Source organism: Pseudophryne corroboree, chromosome 1 (genome assembly GCF_028390025.1).
Source record: "Pseudophryne corroboree isolate aPseCor3 chromosome 1, aPseCor3.hap2, whole genome shotgun sequence".
Lineage (NCBI taxonomy): Eukaryota > Metazoa > Chordata > Amphibia > Anura > Myobatrachidae > Pseudophryne > Pseudophryne corroboree.
Window position 1 is genome coordinate 511772676 of NC_086444.1, and position 24724 is coordinate 511797399.

At 34.3% G+C, this 24724-nt stretch overlaps 18 non-coding genes across 18 annotated transcripts; all 18 read left to right on the forward strand.

Annotated features, from left to right (window-relative positions):
* Positions 1 to 197: 197 nt before the first annotated feature.
* TRNAL-CAG (transfer RNA leucine (anticodon CAG)) lies at positions 198 to 280 on the forward strand. Its single transcript has one exon. It is a non-coding gene; the product is annotated as a tRNA-Leu (tRNA).
* A 1582-nt stretch (positions 281 to 1862) lies between these two features.
* TRNAL-CAG (transfer RNA leucine (anticodon CAG)) lies at positions 1863 to 1945 on the forward strand. Its single transcript has one exon. It is a non-coding gene; the product is annotated as a tRNA-Leu (tRNA).
* A 2321-nt stretch (positions 1946 to 4266) lies between these two features.
* On the forward strand, positions 4267 to 4349 carry TRNAL-CAG (transfer RNA leucine (anticodon CAG)). The gene has a single exon. It is a non-coding gene; the product is annotated as a tRNA-Leu (tRNA).
* Positions 4350 to 5931: 1582 nt separating this feature from the next.
* On the forward strand, positions 5932 to 6014 carry TRNAL-CAG (transfer RNA leucine (anticodon CAG)). Its single transcript has one exon. It is a non-coding gene; the product is annotated as a tRNA-Leu (tRNA).
* Positions 6015 to 7431: 1417 nt separating this feature from the next.
* TRNAL-CAG (transfer RNA leucine (anticodon CAG)) lies at positions 7432 to 7514 on the forward strand. Its single transcript has one exon. It is a non-coding gene; the product is annotated as a tRNA-Leu (tRNA).
* Positions 7515 to 8931: 1417 nt separating this feature from the next.
* On the forward strand, positions 8932 to 9014 carry TRNAL-CAG (transfer RNA leucine (anticodon CAG)). The gene has a single exon. It is a non-coding gene; the product is annotated as a tRNA-Leu (tRNA).
* Positions 9015 to 10431: 1417 nt separating this feature from the next.
* On the forward strand, positions 10432 to 10514 carry TRNAL-CAG (transfer RNA leucine (anticodon CAG)). Its single transcript has one exon. It is a non-coding gene; the product is annotated as a tRNA-Leu (tRNA).
* A 678-nt stretch (positions 10515 to 11192) lies between these two features.
* Positions 11193 to 11275, forward strand: TRNAL-CAG (transfer RNA leucine (anticodon CAG)). Its single transcript has one exon. It is a non-coding gene; the product is annotated as a tRNA-Leu (tRNA).
* Positions 11276 to 12692: 1417 nt separating this feature from the next.
* TRNAL-AAG (transfer RNA leucine (anticodon AAG)) lies at positions 12693 to 12775 on the forward strand. The gene has a single exon. It is a non-coding gene; the product is annotated as a tRNA-Leu (tRNA).
* Positions 12776 to 14931: 2156 nt separating this feature from the next.
* TRNAL-CAG (transfer RNA leucine (anticodon CAG)) lies at positions 14932 to 15014 on the forward strand. Its single transcript has one exon. It is a non-coding gene; the product is annotated as a tRNA-Leu (tRNA).
* A 678-nt stretch (positions 15015 to 15692) lies between these two features.
* On the forward strand, positions 15693 to 15775 carry TRNAL-CAG (transfer RNA leucine (anticodon CAG)). The gene has a single exon. It is a non-coding gene; the product is annotated as a tRNA-Leu (tRNA).
* Positions 15776 to 17192: 1417 nt separating this feature from the next.
* Positions 17193 to 17275, forward strand: TRNAL-AAG (transfer RNA leucine (anticodon AAG)). Its single transcript has one exon. It is a non-coding gene; the product is annotated as a tRNA-Leu (tRNA).
* A 1416-nt stretch (positions 17276 to 18691) lies between these two features.
* On the forward strand, positions 18692 to 18774 carry TRNAL-CAG (transfer RNA leucine (anticodon CAG)). The gene has a single exon. It is a non-coding gene; the product is annotated as a tRNA-Leu (tRNA).
* A 678-nt stretch (positions 18775 to 19452) lies between these two features.
* TRNAL-CAG (transfer RNA leucine (anticodon CAG)) lies at positions 19453 to 19535 on the forward strand. Its single transcript has one exon. It is a non-coding gene; the product is annotated as a tRNA-Leu (tRNA).
* Positions 19536 to 20213: 678 nt separating this feature from the next.
* TRNAL-CAG (transfer RNA leucine (anticodon CAG)) lies at positions 20214 to 20296 on the forward strand. The gene has a single exon. It is a non-coding gene; the product is annotated as a tRNA-Leu (tRNA).
* A 678-nt stretch (positions 20297 to 20974) lies between these two features.
* Positions 20975 to 21057, forward strand: TRNAL-CAG (transfer RNA leucine (anticodon CAG)). The gene has a single exon. It is a non-coding gene; the product is annotated as a tRNA-Leu (tRNA).
* Positions 21058 to 22473: 1416 nt separating this feature from the next.
* TRNAL-CAG (transfer RNA leucine (anticodon CAG)) lies at positions 22474 to 22556 on the forward strand. The gene has a single exon. It is a non-coding gene; the product is annotated as a tRNA-Leu (tRNA).
* A 1417-nt stretch (positions 22557 to 23973) lies between these two features.
* TRNAL-CAG (transfer RNA leucine (anticodon CAG)) lies at positions 23974 to 24056 on the forward strand. The gene has a single exon. It is a non-coding gene; the product is annotated as a tRNA-Leu (tRNA).
* The last annotated feature ends 668 nt before the right edge of the window (positions 24057 to 24724 follow it).

Below are 24724 nucleotides of genomic sequence, written 5' to 3' on the forward strand. Positions count from 1 at the left end.
CACTTGGATTCCAACCCTGAACATGGAAAACAAAACTTACTTTTATTGTAACGCCAACTAGAAACCTCTTTAAAATGAATGGAAAAGCAATTCATATCTAGTTTTTAAATTAACAGTTTTAATAGCAACATTGTCATTGTAACTATAGATAGGTTATTTCATAATATACATCTTTTCAAAAAGCAGGGGTTTCATGTGTCAGGATGGCCGAGCGGTCTAAGGCGCTGCGTTCAGGTCGCAGTCTCCTCTGGAGGCGTGGGTTCAAATCCCACTTCTGACAATTTTATTCATTTTCTTCTTTGCTCTACAGCATGGGTCTTCAACCTGCGGCCCTCCAGCTGCTGTGGAACTACACATCCCAGCATGCCCTGCCTCGGTTTTAGCATGCCTTAATAGCAAAACTGTTGCAGAGCATGCTGGGATGTGTAGTTCCACAGCAGCTGGAGGGCCGCAGGTTGAAGACCCATGCTCTACAGTTTCTATTTCTTGTTACTTGTGAAAAGATTGACTTTAGAATTAAACAAACACTCACTGCAAATCTCTTTCAATTTACAACATAAAAATGCATCAATTATTTCATTATTTCCCATGTTGCAATAAAAGATCAGATTGTATTCTTCTTGGATAAAAGAGCTTGAAACCAACCACATATGTGTATATCATATTATTTTTATTATTTTATCCACAATTCTTTATTTACAGAGGTAGCAAAATAAAATATCTCACAAATTCAGAATGAGGGCTCCATATCTTTGGCTTAAGAAAACTGCTCTTCTCAGCCAATGGTCATGAACAGAAGCCCCACTGGGGTCCACTACAATGGCATCCAATCAAACCCATGAGCTAAATTAAGTAGCCAGTTTGTGCAAGATTCACAAATTTCATTTCATTGCTGAGTTAAAATCCATTAGAGAACAAACTCTAGACACTTGGATTCCAACCCTGAACATGGAAAACAAAACTTACTTTTATTGTAACGCCAACTAGAAACCTCTTTAAAATGAATGGAAAAGCAATTCATATTTATTTTTTAAATTAACAGTTTTAATAGCAACATTGTCATTGTAACTATAGATAGGTTATTTCATAATATACATCTTTTTAAAAAGGAGTGGTTTCATGTGTGAGGATGGCCGAGCGGTCTAAGGCGCTGCGTGGCCTGGGTTCAAATCCCACTTCTGACAATGTTATTCATTTTCTTCTTTGCTCTACAGTTTCTATTTCTTGTTACTTGTGAAAAGATTGGCTTTAGAATTAGACAAACACTCACTGCAAATCTCTTTCAATTTACAACATAAAAAATGCATCAATTATTTCATTATTTCCCATGTTGCAATAAAAGATCAGATTGTATTCTCCCTGGATAAAAGAGCTTGAAACCAACCACATATGTGTATATCATATTATTTTTATTATTTGATCCACAATTCTTTATTTACAGAGGTAGCAAAATAAAATATCTCACAAATTCAGAATGAGGGCTCCATATCTTTGGCTTAAGAAAACTGCTCTTCTCAGCCAATGGTCATGAACAGAAACCCCACTGGGGTCCACTAAATTGGCATCCAATCAAACCCATGAGCTAAATTAAGTAGCCAGTTTGTGCAAGATTCACAAATTTCATTTCATTGCTGAGTTAAAATCCATTAGGGAACAAACTCTCGACACTTGGATTCCAACCCTGAACATGGAAAACAAAACTTACTTTTATTGTAACGCCAACTAGAAACCTCTTTAAAATGAATGGAAAAGCAATTCATATCTAGTTTTTAAATTAACAGTTTTAATAGCAACATTGTCATTGTAACTATAGATAGGTTATTTCATAATATACATCTTTTCAAAAAGCAGGGGTTTCATGTGTCAGGATGGCCGAGCGGTCTAAGGCGCTGCGTTCAGGTCGCAGTCTCCTCTGGAGGCGTGGGTTCAAATCCCACTTCTGACAATGTTATTCATTTTCTTCTTTGCTCTACAGCATGGGTCTTCAACCTGCGGCCCTCCAGCTGCTGTGGAACTACACATCCCAGCATGCCCTGCCTCGGTTTTAGCATGCCTTAATAGCAAAACTGTTGCAGAGCATGCTGGGATGTGTAGTTCCACAGCAGCTGGAGGGCCGCAGGTTGAAGACCCATGCTCTACAGTTTCTATTTCTTGTTACTTGTGAAAAGATTGACTTTAGAATTAAACAAACACTCACTGCAAATCTCTTTCAATTTACAACATAAAAATGCATCAATTATTTCATTATTTCCCATGTTGCAATAAAAGATCAGATTGTATTCTTCTTGGATAAAAGAGCTTGAAACCAACCACATATGTGTATATCATATTATTTTTATTATTTTATCCACAATTCTTTATTTACAGAGGTAGCAAAATAAAATATCTCACAAATTCAGAATGAGGGCTCCATATCTTTGGCTTAAGAAAACTGCTCTTCTCAGCCAATGGTCATGAACAGAAGCCCCACTGGGGTCCACTACAATGGCATCCAATCAAACCCATGAGCTAAATTAAGTAGCCAGTTTGTGCAAGATTCACAAATTTCATTTCATTGCTGAGTTAAAATCCATTAGAGAACAAACTCTAGACACTTGGATTCCAACCCTGGACATGGAAAACAAAACTTACTTTTATTGTAACGCCAACTAGAAACCTCTTTAAAATGAATGGAAAAGCAATTCATATTTATTTTTTAAATTAACAGTTTTAATAGCAACATTGTCATTGTAACTATAGATAGGTTATTTCATAATATACATCTTTTCAAAAAGCAGTGGTTTCATGTGTCAGGATGGCCGAGCGGTCTAAGGCGCTGAGTGGCCTCGGTTCAAATCCCACTTCTGACAATGTTATTCATTTTCTTCTTTGCTCTACAGTTTCTATTTCTTGTTACTTGTGAAAAGATTGGCTTTAGAATTAGACAAACACTCACTGCAAATCTCTTTCAATTTACAACATAAAAAATGCATCAATTATTTCATTATTTCCCATGTTGCAATAAAAGATCAGATTGTATTCTCCCTGGATAAAAGAGCTTGAAACCAACCACATATGTGTATATCATATTATTTTTATTATTTGATCCACAATTCTTTATTTACAGAGGTAGCAAAATAAAATATCTCACAAATTCAGAATGAGGGCTCCATATCTTTGGCTTAAGAAAACTGCTCTTCTCAGCCAATGGTCATGAACAGAAACCCCACTGGGGTCCACTACAATGGCATCCAATCAAACCCATGAGCTAAATTAAGTAGCCAGTTTGTGCAAGATTCACAAATTTAATTTCATTGCTGAGTTAAAATCCATTAGAGAACAAACTCTAGACACTTGGATTCCAACCCTGAACATGGAAAACAAAAATTACTTTTATTGTAACGCCAACTAGAAACCTCTTTAAAATTAATGGAAAAGCAATTCATATCTAGTTTTTAAATTAACAGTTTTAATAGCTACATTGTCATTGTAACTATAGATAGGTTATTTCATAATATACATCTTTTTAAAAAGGAGTGGTTTCATGTGTGAGGATGGCCGAGCGGTCTAAGGCGCTGCGTGGCCTGGGTTCAAATCCCACTTCTGACAATGTTATTCATTTTCTTCTTTGCTCTACAGTTTCTATTTCTTGTTACTTGTGAAAAGATTGACTTTAGAATTAGACTTACACTCACTGCAAATCTCTTTCAATTTACAACATAAAAAATGCATCAATTATTTCATTATTTCCCATGTTGCAATAAAAGATCAGATTGTATTCTCCCTGGATAAAAGAGCTTGAAACCAACCACATATGTGTATATCATATTATTTTTATTATTTGATCCACAATTCTTTATTTACAGAGGTAGCAAAATAAAATATCTCACAAATTCAGAATGAGGGCTCCATATCTTTGGCTTAAGAAAACTGCTCTTCTCAGCCAATGGTCATGAACAGAAACCCCACTGGGGTCCACTAAATTGGCATCCAATCAAACCCATGAGCTAAATTAAGTAGCCAGTTTGTGCAAGATTCACAAATTTCATTTCATTGCTGAGTTAAAATCCATTAGGGAACAAACTCTCGACACTTGGATTCCAACCCTGAACATGGAAAACAAAACTTACTTTTATTGTAACGCCAACTAGAAACCTCTTTAAAATGAATGGAAAAGCAATTCATATCTAGTTTTTAAATTAACAGTTTTAATAGCAACATTGTCATTGTAACTATAGATAGGTTATTTCATAATATACATCTTTTCAAAAAGCAGGGGTTTCATGTGTCAGGATGGCCGAGCGGTCTAAGGCGCTGCGTTCAGGTCGCAGTCTCCTCTGGAGGCGTGGGTTCAAATCCCACTTCTGACAATGTTATTCATTTTCTTCTTTGCTCTACAGCATGGGTCTTCAACCTGCGGCCCTCCAGCTGCTGTGGAACTACACATCCCAGCATGCCCTGCCTCGGTTTTAGCATGCCTTAATAGCAAAACTGTTGCAGAGCATGCTGGGATGTGTAGTTCCACAGCAGCTGGAGGGCCGCAGGTTGAAGACCCATGCTCTACAGTTTCTATTTCTTGTTACTTGTGAAAAGATTGACTTTAGAATTAAACAAACACTCACTGCAAATCTCTTTCAATTTACAACATAAAAATGCATCAATTATTTCATTATTTCCCATGTTGCAATAAAAGATCAGATTGTATTCTTCTTGGATAAAAGAGCTTGAAACCAACCACATATGTGTATATCATATTATTTTTATTATTTTATCCACAATTCTTTATTTACAGAGGTAGCAAAATAAAATATCTCACAAATTCAGAATGAGGGCTCCATATCTTTGGCTTAAGAAAACTGCTCTTCTCAGCCAATGGTCATGAACAGAAACCCCACTGGGGTCCACTACAATGGCATCCAATCAAACCCATGAGCTAAATTAAGTAGCCAGTTTGTGCAAGATTCACAAATTTCATTTCATTGCTGAGTTAAAATCCATTAGAGAACAAACTCTAGACACTTGGATTCCAACCCTGAACATGGAAAACAAAACTTACTTTTATTGTAACGCCAACTAGAAACCTCTTTAAAATTAATGGAAAAGCAATTCATATCTAGTTTTTAAATTAACAGTTTTAATAGCTACATTGTCATTGTAACTATAGATAGGTTATTTCATAATATACATCTTTTTAAAAAGGAGTGGTTTCATGTGTGAGGATGGCCGAGCGGTCTAAGGCGCTGCGTGGCCTGGGTTCAAATCCCACTTCTGACAATGTTATTCATTTTCTTCTTTGCTCTACAGTTTCTATTTCTTGTTACTTGTGAAAAGATTGGCTTTAGAATTAGACAAACACTCACTGCAAATCTCTTTCAATTTACAACATAAAAAATGCATCAATTATTTCATTATTTCCCATGTTGCAATAAAAGATCAGATTGTATTCTCCCTGGATAAAAGAGCTTGAAACCAACCACATATGTGTATATCATATTATTTTTATTATTTGATCCACAATTCTTTATTTACAGAGGTAGCAAAATAAAATATCTCACAAATTCAGAATGAGGGCTCCATATCTTTGGCTTAAGAAAACTGCTCTTCTCAGCCAATGGTCATGAACAAAAACCCCACTGGGGTCCACTACAATGGCATTCAATCGAACCCATGAGCTAAATTAAATAACCAGTTTGTGCAAGATTCACAAATTTAATTTCATTGCTGAGTTAAAATCCATTAGAGAACAAACTCTAGACACTTGGATTCCAACCCTGAACATGGAAAACAAAACTTACTTTTATTGTAACGCCAACTAGAAACCTCTTTAAAATGAATGGAAAAGCAATTCATATCTAGTTTTTAAATTAACAGTTTTAATAGCAACATTGTCATTGTAACTATAGATATGTTATTTCATAATATACATCTTTTCAAAAAGCAGTGGTTTCATGTGTCAGGATGGTCGAGCGGTCTAAGGCGCTGCGTTCAGGTCGCAGTCTCCTCTGGAGGCGTGGGTTCAAATCCCGCTTCTGACAATGTTATTCATTTTCTTCTTTGCTCTACAGTTTCTATTTCTTGTTACTTGTGAAAAGATTGACTTTAGAATTAAACAAACACTCACTGCAAATCTCTTTCAATTTACAACATAAAAAATGCATCAATTATTTCATTATTTCCCATGTTGCAATAAAAGATCAGATTGTATTCTTCTTGGATAAAAGAGCTTGAAACCAACCACATATGTGTATATCATATTATTTTTATTATTTTATCCACAATTCTTTATTTACAGAGGTAGCAAAATAAAATATCTCACAAATTCAGAATGAGGGCTCCATATCTTTGGCTTAAGAAAACTGCTCTTCTCAGCCAATGGTCATGAACAGAAACCCCACTGGGGTCCACTACAATGGCATCCAATCAAACCCATGAGCTAAATTAAGTAGCCAGTTTGTGCAAGATTCACAAATTTCATTTCATTGCTGAGTTAAAATCCATTAGAGAACAAACTCTAGACACTTGGATTCCAACCCTGAACATGGAAAACAAAACTTACTTTTATTGTAACGCCAACTAGAAACCTCTTTAAAATTAATGGAAAAGCAATTCATATCTAGTTTTTAAATTAACAGTTTTAATAGCTACATTGTCATTGTAACTATAGATAGGTTATTTCATAATATACATCTTTTTAAAAAGGAGTGGTTTCATGTGTGAGGATGGCCGAGCGGTCTAAGGCGCTGCATGGCCTGGGTTCAAATCCCACTTCTGACAATGTTATTCATTTTCTTCTTTGCTCTACAGTTTCTATTTCTTGTTACTTGTGAAAAGATTGACTTTAGAATTAGACTTACACTCACTGCAAATCTCTTTCAATTTACAACATAAAAAATGCATCAATTATTTCATTATTTCCCATGTTGCAATAAAAGATCAGATTGTATTCTCCCTGGATAAAAGAGCTTGAAACCAACCACATATGTGTATATCATATTATTTTTATTATTTGATCCACAATTCTTTATTTACAGAGGTAGCAAAATAAAATATCTCACAAATTCAGAATGAGGGCTCCATATCTTTGGCTTAAGAAAACTGCTCTTCTCAGCCAATGGTCATGAACAGAAACCCCACTGGGGTCCACTAAATTGGCATCCAATCAAACCCATGAGCTAAATTAAGTAGCCAGTTTGTGCAAGATTCACAAATTTCATTTCATTGCTGAGTTAAAATCCATTAGGGAACAAACTCTAGACACTTGGATTCCAACCCTGAACATGGAAAACAAAACTTACTTTTATTGTAACGCCAAATAGAAACCTCTTTAAAATGAATGGAAAAGCAATTCATATCTAGTTTTTAAATTAACAGTTTTAATAGCAACATTGTCATTGTAACTATAGATAGGTTATTTCATAATATACATCTTTTCAAAAAGCAGGGGTTTCATGTGTCAGGATGGCCGAGCGGTCTAAGGCGCTGCGTTCAGGTCGCAGTCTCCTCTGGAGGCGTGGGTTCAAATCCCACTTCTGACAATGTTATTCATTTTCTTCTTTGCTCTACAGTTTCTATTTCTTGTTACTTGTGAAAAGATTGACTTTAGAATTAAACAAACACTCACTGCAAATCTCTTTCAATTTACAACATAAAAAATGCATCAATTATTTCATTATTTCCCATGTTGCAATAAAAGATCAGATTGTATTCTTCTTGGATAAAAGAGCTTGAAACCAACCACATATGTGTATATCATATTATTTTTATTATTTGATCCACAATTCTTTATTTACAGAGGTAGCAAAATAAAATATCTCACAAATTCAGAATGAGGGCTCCATATCTTTGGCTTAAGAAAACTGCTCTTCTCAGCCAATGGTCATGAACAGAAACCCCACTGGGGTCCACTACAATGGCATCCAATCAAACCCATGAGCTAAATTAAGTAGCCAGTTTGTGCAAGATTCACAAATTTCATTTCATTGCTGAGTTAAAATCCATTAGAGAACAAACTCTAGACACTTGGATTCCAACCCTGAACATGGAAAACAAAACTTACTTTTATTGTAACGCCAACTAGAAACCTCTTTAAAATGAATGGAAAAGCAATTCATATTTATTTTTTAAATTAACAGTTTTAATAGCAACATTGTCATTGTAACTATAGATAGGTTATTTCATAATATACATCTTTTCAAAAAGCAGTGGTTTCATGTGTCAGGATGGCCGAGCGGTCTAAGGCGCTGAGTGGCCTGGGTTCAAATCCCACTTCTGACAATGTTATTCATTTTCTTCTTTGCTCTACAGTTTCTATTTCTTGTTACTTGTGAAAAGATTGGCTTTAGAATTAGACAAACACTCACTGCAAATCTCTTTCAATTTACAACATAAAAAATGCATCAATTATTTCATTATTTCCCATGTTGCAATAAAAGATCAGATTGTATTCTCCCTGGATAAAAGAGCTTGAAACCAACCACATATGTGTATATCATATTATTTTTATTATTTGATCCACAATTCTTTATTTACAGAGGTAGCAAAATAAAATATCTCACAAATTCAGAATGAGGGCTCCATATCTTTGGCTTAAGAAAACTGCTCTTCTCAGCCAATGGTCATGAACAGAAACCCCACTGGGGTCCACTACAATGGCATTCAATCAAACCCATGAGCTAAATTAAGTAGCCAGTTTGTGCAAGATTCACAAATTTAATTTCATTGCTGAGTTAAAATCCATTAGAGAACAAACTCTAGACACTTGGATTCCAACCCTGAACATGGAAAGCAAAACTTACTTTTATTGTAACGCCAACTAGAAACCTCTTTAAAATGAATGGAAAAGCAATTCATATTTAATTTTTAAATTAACAGTTTTAATAGCAACATTGTCATTGTAACTATAGATAGGTTATTTCATAATATACATCTTTTCAAACAGCATTGGTTTCATGTGTCAGGATGGCCGAGCGGTCTAAGGCTCTGCGTTCAGGTTGCAGTCTCCTCTGGAGACGTGGGTTCAAATCCCACTTTTGACAGTGTTATTCATTTTCTTCTTTGCTCTACAGTTTCTATTTCTTGTTACTTGTGAAAAGATTGACTTTAGAATTAGACAAACACTCACTGCAAATCTCTTTCAATTTACAACATAAAAAATGCATCAATTATTTCATTATTTCCCATGTTGCAATAAAAGATCAGATTGTATTCTCCCTGGATAAAAGAACTTGAAACCAACCACATATGTGTATATCATATTATTTTTATTATTTTATCCACAATTCTTTATTTACAGAGGTAGCAAAATAAAATATCTCACAAATTCAGAATGAGGGCTCCATATCTTTGGCTTAAGAAAACTGCTCTTCTCAGCCAATGGTCATGAACAGAAACCCCACTGGGGTCCACTACAATGGCATCCAATCAAACCCATGAGCTAAATTAAGTAGCCAGTTTGTGCAAGATTCACAAATTTCATTTCATTGCTGAGTTAAAATCCATTAGAGAACAAACTCTAGACACTTGGATTCCAACCCTGAACATGGAAAACAAAACTTACTTTTATTGTAACGCCAACTAGAAACCTCTTTAAAATTAATGGAAAAGCAATTCATATCTAGTTTTTAAATTAACAGTTTTAATAGCTACATTGTCATTGTAACTATAGATAGGTTATTTCATAATATACATCTTTTTAAAAAGGAGTGGTTTCATGTGTGAGGATGGCCGAGCGGTCTAAGGCGCTGCGTGGCCTGGGTTCAAATCCCACTTCTGACAACGTTATTCATTTTCTTCTTTGCTCTACAGTTTCTATTTCTTGTTACTTGTGAAAAGATTGGCTTTAGAATTAGACAAACACTCACTGCAAATCTCTTTCAATTTACAACATAAAAAATGCATCAATTATGTCATTATTTCCCATGTTGCAATAAAAGATCAGATTGTATTCTCCCTGGATAAAAGAGCTTGAAACCAACCACATATGTGTTTATCATATTATTTTTATTATTTGATCCACAATTCTTTATTTACAGAGGTAGCAAAATAAAATATCTCACAAATTCAGAATGAGGGCTCCATATCTTTGGCTTAAGAAAACTGCTCTTCTCAGCCAATGGTCATGAACAGAAACCCCACTGGGGTCCACTAAATTGGCATCCAATCAAACCCATGAGCTAAATTAAGTAGCCAGTTTGTGCAAGATTCACAAATTTCATTTCATTGCTGAGTTAAAATCCATTAGGGAACAAACTCTAGACACTTGGATTCCAACCCTGAACATGGAAAACAAAACTTACTTTTATTGTAACGCCAACTAGAAACCTCTTTAAAATGAATGGAAAAGCAATTCATATCTAGTTTTTAAATTAACAGTTTTAATAGCAACATTGTCATTGTAACTATAGATAGGTTATTTCATACTATACATCTTTTCAAAAAGCAGGGGTTTCATGTGTCAGGATGGCCGAGCGGTCTAAGGCGCTGCGTTCAGGTCGCAGTCTCCTCTAGAGGCGTGGGTTCAAATCCCACTTCTGACAATGTTATTCATTTTCTTCTTTGCTCTACAGTTTCTATTTCTTGTTACTTGTGAAAAGATTGGCTTTAGAATTAGACAAACACTCACTGCAAATCTCTTTCAATTTACAACATAAAAAATGCATCAATTATTTCATTATTTCCCATGTTGCAATAAAAGATCAGATTGTATTCTCCCTGGATAAAAGAGCTTGAAACCAACCACATATGTGTATATCATATTATTTTTATTATTTTATCCACAATTCTTTATTTACAGAGGTAGCAAAATAAAATATCTCACAAATTCAGAATGAGGGCTCCATATCTTTGGCTTAAGAAAACTGCTCTTCTCAGCCAATGGTCATGAACAGAAACCCCACTGGGGTCCACTACAATGGCATCCAATCAAACCCATGAGCTAAATTAAGTAGCCAGTTTGTGCAAGATTCACAAATTTAATTTCATTGCTGAGTTAAAATCCATTAGAGAACAAACTCTAGACACTTGGATTCCAACCCTGAACATGGAAAACAAAACTTACTTTTATTGTAACGCCAACTAGAAACCTCTTTAAAATGAATGGAAAAGCAATTCATATTTAATTTTTAAATTAACAGTTTTAATAGCAACATTGTCATTGTAACTATAGATAGGTTATTTCATAATATACATCTTTTCAAACAGCATTGGTTTCATGTGTCAGGATGGCCGAGCGGTCTAAGGCTCTGCGTTCAGGTTGCAGTCTCCTCTGGAGACGTGGGTTCAAATCCCACTTTTGACAGTGTTATTCATTTTCTTCTTTGCTCTACAGTTTCTATTTCTTGTTACTTGTGAAAAGATTGACTTTAGAATTAGACAAACACTCACTGCAAATCTCTTTCAATTTACAACATAAAAAATGCATCAATTATTTCATTATTTCCCATGTTGCAATAAAAGATCAGATTGTATTCTCCCTGGATAAAAGAACTTGAAACCAACCACATATGTGTATATCATATTATTTTTATTATTTTATCCACAATTCTTTATTTACAGAGGTAGCAAAATAAAATATCTCACAAATTCAGAATGAGGGCTCCATATCTTTGGCTTAAGAAAACTGCTCTTCTCAGCCAATGGTCATGAACAGAAACCCCACTGGGGTCCACTACAATGGCATCCAATCAAACCCATGAGCTAAATTAAGTAGCCAGTTTGTGCAAGATTCACAAATTTCATTTCATTGCTGAGTTAAAATCCATTAGAGAACAAACTCTAGACACTTGGATTCCAACCCTGAACATGGAAAACAAAACTTACTTTTATTGTAACGCCAACTAGAAACCTCTTTAAAATTAATGGAAAAGCAATTCATATCTAGTTTTTAAATTAACAGTTTTAATAGCTACATTGTCATTGTAACTATAGATAGGTTATTTCATAATATACATCTTTTTAAAAAGGAGTGGTTTCATGTGTGAGGATGGGCGAGCGGTCTAAGGCGCTGCGTGGCCTGGGTTCAAATCCCACTTCTGACAATGTTATTCATTTTCTTCTTTGCTCTACAGTTTCTATTTCTTGTTACTTGTGAAAAGATTGGCTTTAGAATTAGACAAACACTCACTGCAAATCTCTTTCAATTTACAACATAAAAAATGCATCAATTATTTCATTATTTCCCATGTTGCAATAAAAGATCAGATTGTATTCTCCCTGGATAAAAGAGCTTGAAACCAACCACATATGTGTTTATCATATTATTTTTATTATTTGATCCACAATTCTTTATTTCCAGAGGTAGCAAAATAAAATATCTCACAAATTCAGAATGAGGGCTCCATATCTTTGGCTTAAGAAAACTGCTCTTCTCAGCCAATGGTCATGAACAAAAACCCCACTGGGGTCCACTACAATGGCATCCAATCGAACCCATGAGCTAAATTAAATAACCAGTTTGTGCAAGATTCACAAATTTAATTTCATTGCTGAGTTAAAATCCATTAGAGAACAAACTCTAGACACTTGGATTCCAACCCTGAACATGGAAAACAAAACTTACTTTTATTGTAACGCCAACTAGAAACCTCTTTAAAATGAATGGAAAAGCAATTCATATTTAGTTTTTAAATTAACAGTTTTAATAGCAACATTGTCATTGTAACTATAGATAGGTTATTTCATAATATACATCTTTTAAAAAAGTAGCTGTTTCATGTGTCAGGATGGCCGAGCGGTCTAAGGCGCTACGTTAAGGTCGCAGTCTCCTCTGGAGGCGTGGGTTCAAATCCCACTTCTGACAATGTTATTAATTTTCTTCTTTGCTCTACAGTTTCTATTTCTTGTTACTTGTGAAAAGATTGACTTTAGAATTAGACTTACACTCACTGCAAATCTCTTTCAATTTACAACATAAAAAATGCATCAATTATTTCATTATTTCCCATGTTGCAATAGAAGATCAGATTGTATTCTCTCTGGATAAAAGAGCTTGAAACCAACCACATATGTGTATATCATATTATTTTTATTATTTGATCCACAATTCTTTATTTACAGAGGTAGCAAAATAAAATATCTCACAAATTCAGAATGAGGGCTCCATATCTTTGGCTTAAGAAAACTGCTCTTCTCAGCCAATGGTCATGAACAGAAACCCCACTGGGGTCCACTACAATGGCATCCAATCAAACCCATGAGCTAAATTAAGTAGCCAGTTTGTGCAAGATTCACAAATTTCATTTCATTGCTGAGTTAAAATCCATTAGAGAACAAACTCTAGACACTTGGATTCCAACCCTGAACATGGAAAACAAAACTTACTTTTATTGTAACGCCAACTAGAAACCTCTTTAAAATGAATGGAAAAGCAATTCATATTTATTTTTTAAATTAACAGTTTTAATAGCAACATTGTCATTGTAACTATAGATAGGTTATTTCATAATATACATCTTTTCAAAAAGCAGTGGTTTCATGTGTCAGGATGGCCGAGCGGTCTAAGGCGCTGAGTGGCCTGGGTTCAAATCCCACTTCTGACAATGTTATTCATTTTCTTCTTTGCTCTACAGTTTCTATTTCTTGTTACTTGTGAAAAGATTGGCTTTAGAATTAGACAAACACTCACTGCAAATCTCTTTCAATTTACAACATAAAAAATGCATCAATTATTTCATTATTTCCCATGTTGCAATAGAAGATCAGATTGTATTCTCTCTGGATAAAAGAGCTTGAAACCAACCACATATGTGTATATCATATTATTTTTATTATTTGATCCACAATTCTTTATTTACAGAGGTAGCAAAATAAAATATCTCACAAATTCAGAATGAGGGCTCCATATCTTTGGCTTAAGAAAACTGCTCTTCGCAGCCAATGGTCATGAACAGAAACCCCACTGGGGTCCACTACAATGGCATCCTATCAAACCCATGAGCTAAATTAAGTAGCCAGTTTGTGCAAGATTCACAAATTTAATTTCATTGCTGAGTTAAAATCCATTAGAGAACAAACTCTAGACACTTGGATTCCAACCCTGAACATGGAAAACAAAACTTACTTTTATTGTAACGCCAACTAGAAACCTCTTTAAAATTAATGGAAAAGCAATTCATATCTAGTTTTTAAATTAACAGTTTTAATAGCTACATTGTCATTGTAACTATAGATAGGTTATTTCATAATATACATCTTTTTAAAAAGGAGTGGTTTCATGTGTGAGGATGGCCGAGCGGTCTAAGGCGCTGCGTGGCCTGGGTTCAAATCCCACTTCTGACAATGTTATTCATTTTCTTCTTTGCTCTACAGTTTCTATTTCTTGTTACTTGTGAAAAGATTGGCTTTAGAATTAGACAAACACTCACTGCAAATCTCTTTCAATTTACAACATAAAAAATGCATCAATTATGTCATTATTTCCCATGTTGCAATAAAAGATCAGATTGTATTCTCCCTGGATAAAAGAGCTTGAAACCAACCACATATGTGTTTATCATATTATTTTTATTATTTGATCCACAATTCTTTATTTACAGAGGTAGCAAAATAAAATATCTCACAAATTCAGAATGAGGGCTCCATATCTTTGGCTTAAGAAAACTGCTCTTCTCAGCCAATGGTCATGAACAGAAACCCCACTGGGGTCCACTAAATTGGCATCCAATCAAACCCATGAGCTAAATTAAGTAGCCAGTTTGTGCAAGATTCACAAATTTCATTTCATTGCTGAGTTAAAATCCATTAGGGAACAAACTCTAGACACTTGGATTCCAACCCTGAACATGGAAAACAAAACTTACTTTTATTGTAACGCCAACTAGAAACCTCTTTAAAATGAATGGAAAAGCAATTCATATCTAGTTTTTAAATTAACAGTTTTAATAGCAACATTGTCATTGTAACTATAGATAGGTTATTTCATACTATACATCTTTTCAAAAAGCAGGGGTTTCATGTGTCAGGATGGCCGAGCGGTCTAAGGCGCTGCGTTCAGGTCGCAGTCTCCTCTAGAGGCGTGGGTTCAAATCCCACTTCTGACAATGTTATTCATTTTCTTCTTTGCTCTACAGTTTCTATTTCTTGTTACTTGTGAAAAGATTGGCTTTAGAATTAGACAAACACTCACTGCAAATCTCTTTCAATTTACAACATAAAAAATGCATCAATTATTTCATTATTTCCCATGTTGCAATAAAAGATCAGATTGTATTCTCCCTGGATAAAAGAGCTTGAAACCAACCACATATGTGTATATCATATTATTTTTATTATTTTATCCACAATTCTTTATTTACAGAGGTAGCAAAATAAAATATCTCACAAATTCAGAATGAGGGCTCCATATCTTTGGCTTAAGAAAACTGCTCTTCTCAGCCAATGGTCATGAACAGAAACCCCACTGGGGTCCACTACAATGGCATCCAATCAAACCCATGAGCTAAATTAAGTAGCCAGTTTGTGCAAGATTCACAAATTTAATTTCATTGCTGAGTTAAAATCCATTAGAGAACAAACTCTAGACACTTGGATTCCAACCCTGAACATGGAAAACAAAACTTACTTTTATTGTAACGCCAACTAGAAACCTCTTTAAAATGAATGGAAAAGCAATTCATATTTAATTTTTAAATTAACAGTTTTAATAGCAACATTGTCATTGTAACTATAGATAGGTTATTTCATAATATACATCTTTTCAAACAGCATTGGTTTCATGTGTCAGGATGGCCGAGCGGTCTAAGGCTCTGCGTTCAGGTTGCAGTCTCCTCTGGAGACGTGGGTTCAAATCCCACTTTTGACAGTGTTATTCATTTTCTTCTTTGCTCTACAGTTTCTATTTCTTGTTACTTGTGAAAAGATTGACTTTAGAATTAGACAAACACTCACTGCAAATCTCTTTCAATTTACAACATAAAAAATGCATCAATTATTTCATTATTTCCCATGTTGCAATAAAAGATCAGATTGTATTCTCCCTGGATAAAAGAACTTGAAACCAACCACATATGTGTATATCATATTATTTTTATTATTTTATCCACAATTCTTTATTTACAGAGGTAGCAAAATAAAATATCTCACAAATTCAGAATGAGGGCTCCATATCTTTGGCTTAAGAAAACTGCTCTTCTCAGCCAATGGTCATGAACAGAAACCCCACTGGGGTCCACTACAATGGCATCCAATCAAACCCATGAGCTAAATTAAGTAGCCAGTTTGTGCAAGATTCACAAATTTCATTTCATTGCTGAGTTAAAATCCATTAGAGAACAAACTCTAGACACTTGGATTCCAACCCTGAACATGGAAAACAAAACTTACTTTTATTGTAACGCCAACTAGAAACCTCTTTAAAATTAATGGAAAAGCAATTCATATCTAGTTTTTAAATTAACAGTTTTAATAGCTACATTGTCATTGTAACTATAGATAGGTTATTTCATAATATACATCTTTTTAAAAAGGAGTGGTTTCATGTGTGAGGATGGGCGAGCGGTCTAAGGCGCTGTGTGGCCTGGGTTCAAATCCCACTTCTGACAATGTTATTCATTTTCTTCTTTGCTCTACAGTTTCTATTTCTTGTTACTTGTGAAAAGATTGGCTTTAGAATTAGACAAACACTCACTGCAAATCTCTTTCAATTTACAACATAAAAAATGCATCAATTATTTCATTATTTCCCATGTTGCAATAAAAGATCAGATTGTATTCTCCCTGGATAAAAGAGCTTGAAACCAACCACATATGTGTTTATCATATTATTTTTATTATTTGATCCACAATTCTTTATTTCCAGAGGTAGCAAAATAAAATATCTCACAAATTCAGAATGAGGGCTCCATATCTTTGGCTTAAGAAAACTGCTCTTCTCAGCCAATGGTCATGAACAAAAACCCCACTGGGGTCCACTACAATGGCATCCAATCGAACCCATGAGCTAAATTAAATAACCAGTTTGTGCAAGATTCACAAATTTAATTTCATTGCTGAGTTAAAATCCATTAGAGAACAAACTCTAGACACTTGGATTCCAACCCTGAACATGGAAAACAAAACTTACTTTTATTGTAACGCCAACTAGAAACCTCTTTAAAATGAATGGAAAAGCAATTCATATTTAGTTTTTAAATTAACAGTTTTAATAGCAACATTGTCATTGTAACTATAGATAGGTTATTTCATAATATACATCTTTTAAAAAAGTAGCTGTTTCATGTGTCAGGATGGCCGAGCGGTCTAAGGCGCTACGTTAAGGTCGCAGTCTCCTCTGGAGGCGTGGGTTCAAATCCCACTTCTGACAATGTTATTAATTTTCTTCTTTGCTCTACAGTTTCTATTTCTTGTTACTTGTGAAAAGATTGACTTTAGAATTAGACTTACACTCACTGCAAATCTCTTTCAATTTACAACATAAAAAATGCATCAATTATTTCATTATTTCCCATGTTGCAATAGAAGATCAGATTGTATTCTCTCTGGATAAAAGAGCTTGAAACCAACCACATATGTGTATATCATATTATTTTTATTATTTGATCCACAATTCTTTATTTACAGAGGTAGCAAAATAAAATATCTCACAAATTCAGAATGAGGGCTCCATATCTTTGGCTTAAGAAAACTGCTCTTCTCAGCCAATGGTCATGAACAGAAACCCCACTGGGGTCCACTACAATGGCATCCAATCAAACCCATGAGCTAAATTAAGTAGCCAGTTTGTGCAAGATTCACAAATTTCATTTCATTGCTGAGTTAAAATCCATTAGAGAACAAACTCTAGACACTTGGATTCCAACCCTGAACATGGAAAACAAAACTTACTTTTATTGTAACGCCAACTAGAAACCTCTTTAAAATGAATGGAAAAGCAATTCATATTTATTTTTTAAATTAACAGTTTAATAGCAACATTGTCATTGTAACTATAGATAGGTTATTTCATAATATACATCTTTTCAAAAAGCAGTGGTTTCATGTGTCAGGATGGCCGAGCGGTCTAAGGCGCTGAGTGGCCTGGGTTCAAATCCCACTTCTGACAATGTTATTCATTTTCTTCTTTGCTCTACAGTTTCCATTTCTTGTTACTTGTGAAAAGATTGGCTTTAGAATTAGACAAACACTCACTGCAAATCTCTTTCAATTTACAACATAAAAAATGCATCAATTATTTCATTATTTCCCATGTTGCAATAGAAGATCAGATTGTATTCTCTCTGGATAAAAGAGCTTGAAACCAACCACATATGTGTATATCATATTATTTTTATTATTTGATCCACAATTCTTTATTTACAGAGGTAGCAAAATAAAATATCTCACAAATTCAGAATGAGGGCTCCATATCTTTGGCTTAAGAAAACTGCTCTTCGCAGCCAATGGTCATGAACAGAAACCCCACTGGGGTCCACTACAATGGCATCCTATCAAACCCATGAGCTAAATTAAGTAGCCAGTTTGTGCAAGATTCACAAATTTAATTTCATTGCTGAGTTAAAATCCATTAGAGAACAAACTCTAGACACTTGGATTCCAACCCTGAACATGGAAAACAAAACTTACTTTTATTGTAACGCCAACTAGAAACCTCTTTAAAATGAATGGAAAAGCAATTCATATTTAATTTTTAAATTAACAGTTTTAATAGCAACATTGTCATTGTAACTATAGATAGGTTATTTCATAATATACATCTTTTCAAACAGCATTGGTTTCATGTGTCAGGATGGCCGAGCGGTCTAAGGCTCTGCGTTCAGGTTGCAGTCTCCTCTGGAGACGTGGGTTCAAATCCCACTTTTGACAGTGTTATTCATTTTCTTCTTTGCTCTACAGTTTCTATTTCTTGTTACTTGTGAAAAGATTGACTTTAGAATTAGACAAACACTCACTGCAAATCTCTTTCAATTTACAACATAAAAAATGCATCAATTATTTCATTATTTCCCATGTTGCAATAAAAGATCAGATTGTATTCTCCCTGGATAAAAGAGCTTGAAACCAACCACATATGTGTATATCATATTATTTTTATTATTTGATCCACAATTCTTTATTTACAGAGGTAGCAAAATAAAATATCTCACAAATTCAGAATGAGGGCTCCATATCTTTGGCTTAAGAAAACTGCTCTTCTCAGCCAATGGTCATGAACAGAAACCCCACTGGGGTCCACTAAATTGGCATCCAATCAAACCCATGAGCTAAATTAAGTAGCCAGTTTGTGCAAGATTCACAAATTTCATTTCATTGCTGAGTTAAAATCCATTAGGGAACAAACTCTAGACACTTGGATTCCAACCCTGAACATGGAAAACAAAACTTACTTTTATTGTAACGCCAACTAGAAACCTCTTTAAAATGAATGGAAAAGCAATTCATATCTAGTTTTTAAATTAACAGTTTTAATAGCAACATTGTCATTGTAACTATAGATAGGTTATTTCATAATATACATCTTTTCAAAAAGCAGGGGTTTCATGTGTCAGGATGGCCGAGCGGTCTAAGGCGCTGTGTTCAGGTCGCAGTCTCCTCTGGAGGCGTGGGTTCAAATCCCACTTCTGACAATGTTATTCATTTTCTTCTTTGCTCTACAGTTTCTATTTCTTGTTACTTGTGAAAAGATTGACTTTAGAATTAAACAAACACTCACTGCAAATCTCTTTCAATTTACAACATAAAAAATGCATCAATTATTTCATTATTTCCCATGTTGCAATAAAAGATCAGATTGTATTCTTCTTGGATAAAAGAGCTTGAAACCAACCACATATGTGTATATCATATTATTTTTATTATTTGATCCACAATTCTTTATTTACAGAGGTAGCAAAATAAAATATCTCACAAATTCAGAATGAGGGCTCCATATCTTTGGCTTAAGAAAACTGCTCTTCTCAGCCAATGGTCATGAACAGAAACCCCACTGGGGTCCACTACAATGGCATCCAATCAAACCCATGAGCTAAATTAAGTAGCCAGTTTGTGCAAGATTCACAAATTTAATTTCATTGCTGAGTTAAAATCCATTAGAGAACAAACTCTAGACACTTGGATTCCAACCCTGAACATGGAAAACAAAACTTACTTTTATTGTAACGCCAACTAGAAACCTCTTTAAAATGAATGGAAAAGCAATTCATATTTAATTTTTAAATTAACAGTTTTAATAGCAACATTGTCATTGTAACTATAGATAGGTTATTTCATAATATACATCTTTTCAAACAGCATTGGTTTCATGTGTCAGGATGGCCGAGCGGTCTAAGGCTCTGCGTTCAGGTTGCAGTCTCCTCTGGAGACGTGGGTTCAAATCCCACTTTTGACAGTGTTATTCATTTTCTTCTTTGCTCTACAGTTTCTATTTCTTGTTACTTGTGAAAAGATTGACTTTAGAATTAGACAAACACTCACTGCAAATCTCTTTCAATTTACAACATAAAAAATGCATCAATTATTTCATTATTTCCCATGTTGCAATAAAAGATCAGATTGTATTCTCCCTGGATAAAAGAGCTTGAAACCAACCACATATGTGTATATCATATTATTTTTATTATTTGATCCACAATTCTTTATTTACAGAGGTAGCAAAATAAAATATCTCACAAATTCAGAATGAGGGCTCCATATCTTTGGCTTAAGAAAACTGCTCTTCTCAGCCAATGGTCATGAACAGAAACCCCACTGGGGTCCACTAAATTGGCATCCAATCAAACCCATGAGCTAAATTAAGTAGCCAGTTTGTGCAAGATTCACAAATTTCATTTCATTGCTGAGTTAAAATCCATTAGGGAACAAACTCTAGACACTTGGATTCCAACCCTGAACATGGAAAACAAAACTTACTTTTATTGTAACGCCAACTAGAAACCTCTTTAAAATGAATGGAAAAGCAATTCATATCTAGTTTTTAAATTAACAGTTTTAATAGCAACATTGTCATTGTAACTATAGATAGGTTATTTCATAATATACATCTTTTCAAACAGCATTGGTTTCATGTGTCAGGATGGCCGAGCGGTCTAAGGCGCTGCGTTCAGGTCGCAGTCTCCTCTGGAGGCGTGGGTTCAAATCCCACTTCTGACAATGTTATTCATTTTCTTCTTTGCTCTACAGTTTCTATTTCTTGTTACTTGTGAAAAGATTGACTTTAGAATTAAACAAACACTCACTGCAAATCTCTTTCAATTTACAACATAAAAAATGCATCAATTATTTCATTATTTCCCATGTTGCAATAAAAGATCAGATTGTATTCTTCTTGGATAAAAGAGCTTGAAACCAACCACATATGTGTATATCATATTATTTTATTATTTGATCCACAATTCTTTATTTACAGAGGTAGCAAAATAAAATATCTCACAAATTCAGAATGAGGGCTCCATATCTTTGGCTTAAGAAAACTGCTCTTCTCAGCCAATGGTCATGAACAGAAACCCCACTGGGGTCCACTACAATGGCATCCAATCAAACCCATGAGCTTAATTAAGTAGCCAGTTTGTGCAAGATTCACAAATTTCATTTCATTGCTGAGTTAAAATCCATTAGAGAACAAACTCTAGACACTTGGATTCCAACCCTGAACATGGAAAACAAAACTTACTTTTATTGTAACGCCAACTAGAAACCTCTTTAAAATGAATGGAAAAGCAATTCATATTTATTTTTTAAATTAACAGTTTTAATAGCAACATTGTCATTGTAACTATAGATAGGTTATTTCATAATATACATCTTTTCCAAAAGCAGTGGTTTCATGCGTCAGGATGGCCGAGCGGTCTAAGGCGCTGAGTGGCCTGGGTTCAAATCCCACTTCTGACAATGTTATTCATTTTCTTCTTTGCTCTACAATTTCTATTTCTTGTTACTTGTGAAAAGATTGGCTTTAGAATTAGACAAACACTCACTGCAAATCTCTTTCAATTTACAACATAAAAAATGCATCAATTATTTCATTATTTCCCATGTTGCAATAAAAGATCAGATTGTATTCTCCCTGGATAAAAGAGCTTGAAACCAACCACATATGTGTATATCATATTATTTTTATTATTTGATCCACAATTCTTTATTTACAGAGGTAGCAAAATAAAATATCTCACAAATTCAGAATGAGGGCTCCATATCTTTGGCTTAAGAAAACTGCTCTTCTCAGCCAATGGTCATGAACAGAAACCCCACTGGGGTCCACTACAATGGCATCCAATCAAACCCATGAGCTAAATTAAGTAGCCAGTTTGTGCAAGATTCACAAATTTAATTTCATTGCTGAGTTAAAATCCATTAGAGAACAAACTCTAGACACTTGGATTCCAACCCTGAACATGGAAAACAAAACTTACTTTTATTGTAACGCCAACTAGAAACCTCTTTAAAATGAATGGAAAAGCAATTCATATTTAATTTTTAAATTAACAGTTTCAATAGCAACATTGTCATTGTAACTATAGATAGGTTATTTCATAATATACATCTTTTCAAACAGCATTGGTTTCATGTGTCAGGATGGCCGAGCGGTCTAAGGCTCTGCGTTCAGGTTGCAGTCTCTTCTGGAGACGTGGGTTCAAATCCCACTTTTGACAGTGTTATTCATTTTCTTCTTTGCTCTACAGTTTCTATTTCTTGTTACTTGTGAAAAGATTGACTTTAGAATTAGACAAACACTCACTGCAAATCTCTTTCAATTTACAACATAAAAAATGCATCAATTATTTCATTATTTCCCATGTTGCAATAAAAGATCAGATTGTATTCTCCCTGGATAAAAGAACTTGAAACCAACCACATATGTGTATATCATATTATTTTTATTATTTTATCCACAATTCTTTATTTACAGAGGTAGCAAAATAAAATATCTCACAAATTCAGAATGAGGGCTCCATATCTTTGGCTTAAGAAAACTGCTCTTCTCAGCCAATGGTCATGAACAGAAACCCCACTGGGGTCCACTACAATGGCATCCAATCAAACCCATGAGCTAAATTAAGTAGCCAGTTTGTGCAAGATTCACAAATTTCATTTCATTGCTGAGTTAAAATCCATTAGAGAACAAACTCTAGACACTTGGATTCCAACCCTGAACATGGAAAACAGAACTTACTTTTATTGTAACGCCAACTAGAAACCTCTTTAAAATTAATGGAAAAGCAATTCATATCTAGTTTTTAAATTAACAGTTTTAATAGCTACATTGTCATTGTAACTATAGATAGGTTATTTCATAATATACATCTTTTTAAAAAGGAGTGGTTTCATGTGTGAGGATGGCCGAGCGGTCTAAGGCGCTGCGTGGCCCGGGTTCAAATCCCACTTCTGACAATGTTATTCATTTTCTTCTTTGCTCTACAGTTTCTATTTCTTGTTACTTGTGAAAAGATTGGCTTTAGAATTAGACAAACACTCACTGCAAATCTCTTTCAATTTACAACATAAAAAATGCATCAATTATTTCATTATTTCCCATGTTGCAATAAAAGATCAGATTGTATTCTCCCTGGATAAAAGAGCTTGAAACCAACCACATATGTGTTTATCATATTATTTTTATTATTTGATCCACAATTCTTTATTTACAGAGGTAGCAAAATAAAATATCTCACAAATTCAGAATGAGGGCTCCATATCTTTGGCTTAAGAAAACTGCTCTTCTCAGCCAATGGTCATGAACAGAAACCCCACTGGGGTCCACTAAATTGGCATCCAATCAAACCCATGAGCTAAATTAAGTAGCCAGTTTGTGCAAGATTCACAAATTTCATTTCATTGCTGAGTTAAAATCCATTAGGGAACAAACTCTAGACACTTGGATTCCAACCCTGAACATGGAAAACAAAACTTACTTTTATTGTAACGCCAACTAGAAACCTCTTTAAAATGAATGGAAAAGCAATTCATATCTAGTTTTTAAATTAACAGTTTTAATAGCAACATTGTCATTGTAACTATAGATAGGTTATTTCATAATATACATCTTTTAAAAAAGCAGGGGTTTCATGTGTCAGGATGGCCGAGCGGTCTAAGGCGCTGCGTTCAGGTCGCAGTCTCCTCTGGAGGCGTGGGTTCAAATCCCACTTCTGACAATGTTATTCATTTTCTTCTTTGCTCTACAGTTTCTATTTCTTGTTACTTGTGAAAAGATTGACTTTAGAATTAAACAAACACTCACTGCAAATCTCTTTCAATTTACAACATAAAAAATGCATCAATTATTTCATTATTTCCCATGTTGCAATAAAAGATCAGATTGTATTCTTCTTGGATAAAAGAGCTTGAAACCAACCACATATGTGTATATCATATTATTTTTATTATTTTATCCACAATTCTTTATTTACAGAGGTAGCAAAATAAAATATCTCACAAATTCAGAATGAGGGCTCCATATCTTTGGCTTAAGAAAACTGCTCTTCTCAGCCAATGGTCATGAACAGAAACCCCACTGGGGTCCACTACAATGGCATCCAATCAAACCCATGAGCTAAATTAAGTAGCCAGTTTGTGCAAGATTCACAAATTTCATTTCATTGCTGAGTTAAAATCCATTAGAGAACAAACTCTAGACACTTGGATTCCAACCCTGAACATGGAAAACAAAACTTACTTTTATTGTAACGCCAACTAGAAACCTCTTTAAAATGAATGGAAAAGCAATTCATATTTATTTTTTAAATTAACAGTTTTAATAGCAACATTGTCATTGTAACTATAGATAGGTTATTTCATAATATACATCTTTTCAAAAAGCAGT